The sequence below is a fragment of the Pelodiscus sinensis genome, chromosome 2 (genome assembly GCF_052426305.1).
Source record: "Pelodiscus sinensis isolate ZL-2025 chromosome 2, ASM5242630v1, whole genome shotgun sequence".
Taxonomy (NCBI): Eukaryota; Metazoa; Chordata; order Testudines; family Trionychidae; genus Pelodiscus; species Pelodiscus sinensis.
Genome location: NC_143053.1, coordinates 227906831 through 227912830, shown reverse-complemented (window position 1 = coordinate 227912830; position 6000 = coordinate 227906831).

The window sequence follows — 6000 nt, the reverse complement described above, 5'->3', positions numbered from 1 at the left end:
ACCAGAGTAAGAAAATACAGCATATGCATAAATGGAACTGCATTTTTTTAAAAAAATAAGTGAAGGTTGTTAATAGTAGATGAAAAGGCAGTAATGAGGATGGAAATGCATGTCTAGAAATGGAAATTGCCTCATATGACTTGAAAGAAAAGCTTAAAGAACATAATTGCTCAAACTGGGGGGACCCAATAATTTCCATTCCAGCATACTGAAAGAATTGGCATGTGAGACTGCAAGATTGAGACAGAACAGGTCGTGCTTGTGAGGAAGTGGCACTATATGTGAAAGAAAGTGTAGAATCAAATGAAGTAAAAATCTTAAACGAATCAAACTTTATGGGTAGCAATTCCATGCTCTGATAATATGAATATAGTAGTAGGGATATATTACTGACCACCTGACCAGGATCATGATAGTGACTGTGAAATGCTAAGGAAGATTAGAGAGGCTATCAAAATTTTAAAACCCCTCAATAATAGTGGAGGATTTCAATTGACAGGGTACACATCACCTCAGGATGGAATGCGAAGATAAAGTTTCTTCATAACTTAAATGACTGCTTCTTGGAATAGTTGGTTCTGGAACCCACAGGAGAAGAGACAATTCTTGATTTAGTCCTAAGTGGAGCACAGGATCTGGTCCAAGAGGGTACTACAGCTGGTCTGCTTGGAAATAGTGACCATAATTAAATTTAACATCCCTGTCATGGGAAAAACACCTCAGCAGCCCAACATCATGGCATTTAATTTCAGAAAGGGGAATTACACAAAATGAGGATGCTGGTTAAACGGAAATGAAAAGATATAGTGAAAAAAGTAAAATTCCTGCAAGCTGTGGGGAAACTTTTCAGACACCGCAAGTGAGGCTCAATTTAAATGTATACTCCAAATTAAAAAATACAGTAAGACAACCAAAAAAGTGCCACTGTGGCTTAACAGCCAAGTAAAAGAAGCAGTGAGAGATAAAAAGGCATTGTTTAAAAAGTGGAAGTTAAATCCTAGTGAAGAAAATAGAAGGGAGCATAAACTCTGTCAAATGAAGTGTAAAATATAATTAGGAATGTCAAAAAGGAATGAGAAGAACAGCTAGCTAAAATTTCAAAAAAGGAATAACAAAACTTTTATACATCAGAAGCAGGAAGCCTGCTAAACAACCAGTGGGGCCAAATAATTTGTTGGGGAAAAATCAACATGGTTTTTATAAAGGAAAATCATGCCTCGCTAATCACTAGGATTCTTTGAGGCGGCCAACAAACATGTGGACCAGGAGGATCCAGTGTATATAGTGCACTGAGATTTCCAGAAAACCTTTGACAAGTTCCCTCACCATAGGCTTTAAGTAAGCTGTTCCTTCACCAAACAGCAAAGTAAGCTGTTATGGGATAAGAGGGAAGGTTCTCTCATGGACTGATAACTGTTTAAAGGACAGGAAACAAAGGGTAGGAATAAATAGTCAGTTTTCAGAATGGAGAGAGGTATTAGTGGTGTTCCACAGGAGTCTGTACTAGGACATATTCATAAAGTATCTGGAGAAAGAGGTAAACAGTGAGGTGGCAAATGTTGCAGATGATACTAAACTGCGCAAGGTAGTTAAGACCAAAGTAGATTATGAAGAGCTTCAAAAAGATCTCACAAAACGAAGTAATTGAGTAACAAAATGGCAAATGATTTTTAATGTTGATAAATGCAAAGTAATGCATATATGTATGCATATAGTCCCCACAATATGTATAAAATGATGGGGACTAAATTAGCTATTACCACTTAAGAGAGATCTTGAAGTCATTGTGGGTAGTTCTCTGAAAACATCCAGTGAATGTGCTGCAGAGGTCAAAAAAGCAAACAGAATGTTAGGAATCATTAAGAGAGGGACAGAGAATAAAACAGAGAATAGCTTATTGCTGCTACATAAATCCATGGTACACTCACATTTTTAGTACTTATGTGCAGATGTGGTTGCCTCATCTCAGAAAAAGATATCTTGGCATTGGAAAAAGTTCAAGAAAGGGCAACAAAAATGATTTGGGTTTGGAACAGCTGCCGTATGAGAAGAGATTAAAAAGACTGGGATTTTTTAGTTTAGAAAAGAAGAGACTAAGGGGAAATATGATAGAGCTCTGTAAAGTCCTGACTGCTGTGGAGAAAGTAAATAAGGAAAAGTTATTTACTTGCTCCCATAACACAAGAACTAGGAGTCACTGAAAGAAATTAATAGGTAGCAGGCTAAAAACAAACAAAAAAAGGAAATATTTCTTCACACAATGCACAGTCAACCTGTGGAACTTCTTGGCATAGGATGTTGTGAAGGCCAGGACTTTAACGGGGTTAAACAAAGTACAAGATAAATGCATGGAGAATAGGTCCAACAATGGCTATTGGCCAGGTTGGGTAAGAATGGTGTCCTTAGCCTCTGGGTGACAGAGGATGGATCATTTGATGTTTACCTGTCCTGTTCACTCCCTCTGGGGCACTGGGCATTGGCCACTGTTGAAGGACAGGATATTGGGCTGGATGGACCTTTGGTCTGACTCAGTATGGCCGTTCTTATGTTCTTTACTTTCAATTTTTCAGCTTTCTTTTAGATTTAAAATGAGGCTGAATTGTCTGGCTTTCGGACAATTACAGCACAACTACAAGTAGTTTGCAGTCATAACCTGCAAAATAGTTCTACATGACAAACTGGCTCTTTATTTTTAATGAGTTCTTAGAGAAAATTTGATTTCTCATACTCATTTGTCTGAAGGTCTTGTAAGGAGAACAAGATTTAATGAGTCACTCTAGCATATGTAACTCAAACAATCACCCACTGATGCCTTTTTCTTCTCTCTGAGTCACATATAGTGGCATTTATTGAATACACATGGACTGAGTGCCACCTTACACATTCAGTTAAACAGTGGCCCAGAGATTTGCAGGGAATGTTCCTCCAGGTGAATTTGCACCTTGAAACGGAGGTAGCATCCCAACATTTGGTCTAGAGTCATTGTCAGTATATGGCATCATATGAGTCCTTAAGGATATTTTTTAAATCAATTAACTAAATACCTCAGTATTTATGAGCGGCATTTAGGAAATAGATTAAAGACAGGCAGATGATTTTTGAAAAGGAATTTCAAGGAAGATAATGAGAATACTCAGTGGTTGTGTCTAGACTGGCAAGTTTTTCCGCAAAAGCTGTCTACACTGGACGCTTGAATTTCCACAAGAACACTGACGATCTCATGTAAGAAATCAGTGCTTCTTGCGGAAATATTATGCTGCTCCTGTTCGGGCAAAAGGGCTAGTGTAGACAGCTCAGATTTGTTTTGTGCAAAAAAGCCCCAATCACGAAAATGGCGATCGGGGCTTTTTTGCAGAAAAGAACGTCTAGATTGGCATGGACGCTTTTCCGAAAAAAGTGCTTTTGCGGAAAAGCGTCCGTGCCAATCTAGACACTCTTTTCCACAAATGCTTTTAATGGAAAAACTTTTCCGTTAAAAGCATTTGCGGAAAATCATGTCAGTCTAGATGTAGCCAGTATGTATTTCAGCTCAATAATCCATATATTTAGATATTCATATGGGGCAGAATGGGAGAACTCATGAATTATTTGTGGGAGAAGCAGGGGAAGGAGCATCAAAGTGACAGCAGAGGAATCACATGAGGATTACCTGTTGTGATCCCTCCCTCTGGGGCATCTGGCATTGGACACTGTCGGGAGACAGGATACTGGGTTAGATGGACCTTTGGTCTGACCCATTATGGCTATTCTTATGTTCTCTGCGGGAACAGGGTTATCCAGGAGTGAGGAGTGGTGACAGTCAGGATGTAGGAAGAGGCAAGACTGTAGAGGTCAGCATGAGGGGTTTGACTGCAATATAGAGAGAGCTAATACAATCGGGAAGCAACACAGCATAATTGTGCTGGTAAGAACAATTTCATTATTAGCTCATCACTAAATTCACTGCATTAGTGCAACTTTCATTCAAAACGCAACAGAACTTTTCTGAATTTTATCAAAACCCGAAGATTAAAAGTAAACAAATGAACGCAGAAGCATTATTTCTAATAAATTTCAAGCAAGAAAAATAAAATATGGTTATAATTAAGAGAAATGACTACACAGCTTTCACACAATGCTGAAAATGCATTAAGAACTGTTACTAAACTCTTATGAAGATAATCATTGTAATTCATTATTCAGCATTAATCTGATCTAACTATATTCTGGGAAAACAATTTTGCATTCAGCAGGGAGTGTTATAGCCTGGTCATGTTATTAAAGAAGCTTATCAAAGCCTACCAAACCGCTGTGACTGGCTATGTCAGTTGTGGGCTGTTAATCAGGGCGTAAGGGGATCAGCCTACCAAATAATTCACCTCTCCTTTTCTTCTTTAAAGCAAACCTCTTTCATGGCAGATGTTGCATTTTCCCTCCTTCCCACCAGCAGCATAAGGGAAACATAGAGGGGGTGTGTTGTGGGAGAGAAGAGTCTAGTCATGACAGAGTCTAGCTGCTGTCATGCTACAGTAAATGGAAGGAGGGGCAGGCTGCTGCGACCTAGTTCCTAAGGGTGCATCTACACTGCACCATTATTTCAAGATAACTAGCATTATTTCGAAATAACAATACAAGCATCTATACAGTCATTCCATTAGTTGGAAATAATTGTGAAATAACGAACGGCTTATTCCGAAATCTGTAAACCTCATTCTACAAGGAATAATGCCTATTCCGAAATAGCTATTTCAAAATAAGGCGTGTAAGACTCTCCACTGCTGCTATTTCGAAATAGCCCCTCAGCAGGGCCATTCTTAGTTATTCCCCTCCAGTGCCTCCTGGGGCTCTAAATCGAGATAGCATGTCTACATTAGAGAAGGCTGCCTCAGACTAATTTTGAGGCTTCCTTGCAGTATAGATGTGCTATTTCAAATTAAGCTATTTTGGAATAACTCTTCTGGAATAGCTTATTTTGAAATAAGCATGCAGTGTAGACATACCCTAAGAACGCTTCTCCCTTCATCAAAAGCTGAGAGCAAGGCTGAGATCAGAACATGTTCACAGGCTGCCTTCTCAGTCCCTTTCAGGGCTAAAGACTTGTCCAATGAGAGCATAGGTTCAGCACCTCAGCACAGAGCTGCACAGAAGCAGCCTGAGGGACATCACAGGGAAAACAATGAAGTAGAGGGGATGAGGCATTGGCCAGCCAGTCATTTCAGGCTTATAATTTGGGAGAGGCACCAGTGATTTGGTAAAAGGACTAAAAGGCAGAGAAGGGGGAACCTGTCACACAGCAAGGGCTAGGTGGTAGGGAGCAGAGCAGTGGCAGATTTAGACTTGGTGGGGCCCTGTACTCAGCTTCATTTTTGGGGGCCCTCTGGAGACTCAGAGAAGAAAAAGAACATTCACTGTTCCTGCCCCTCCCGTTTTCATTCTTTTTTTCTTCATCTTCCTCCTATACTACAAGTAATGAGAAGTAAATTAAAATAAAGTGAAGTAGCTTGATTGTTTTTGTAGTCTTTTTTTTCCCACAGACCACTTGAAAATTGCTGAGGATCTCGGAGGACAACTTAATGATCTTTCCAAACATTGTTTATACCATTAGCAAACTATTGTAAAGTGCTTTGGATAAGAACACTTTATAAAAAAATAATATAATCTTTCTTCAGTCTACCTGAATGGAGTTCGGAGCACAGTTTGAGAACTTCTGGTCTAAATAAAAGCTTGTTTTTGTATTAAGCTAACATGAAAAATGTGTAAAAATAAAATGTATAGATGATGTATGAATGGAAAAATAAAAATAAAAGTAATTACAATACAACCTGGAGCTGACCTCTAGTTCCAGCTTTTCCTGAGATGACTACTGTAGCTAGGTACTGTAACTGAGATGCGTATGCCTGAACAACTCACGGGTATCATTAGTCATGTGGTTAGTCTACTATATACTCTTTTATAATGGTGATGAAATTATTCAATGCCCAGGTTTCTTAATTTCAAACACAATGGAAATAAAGAAACAGA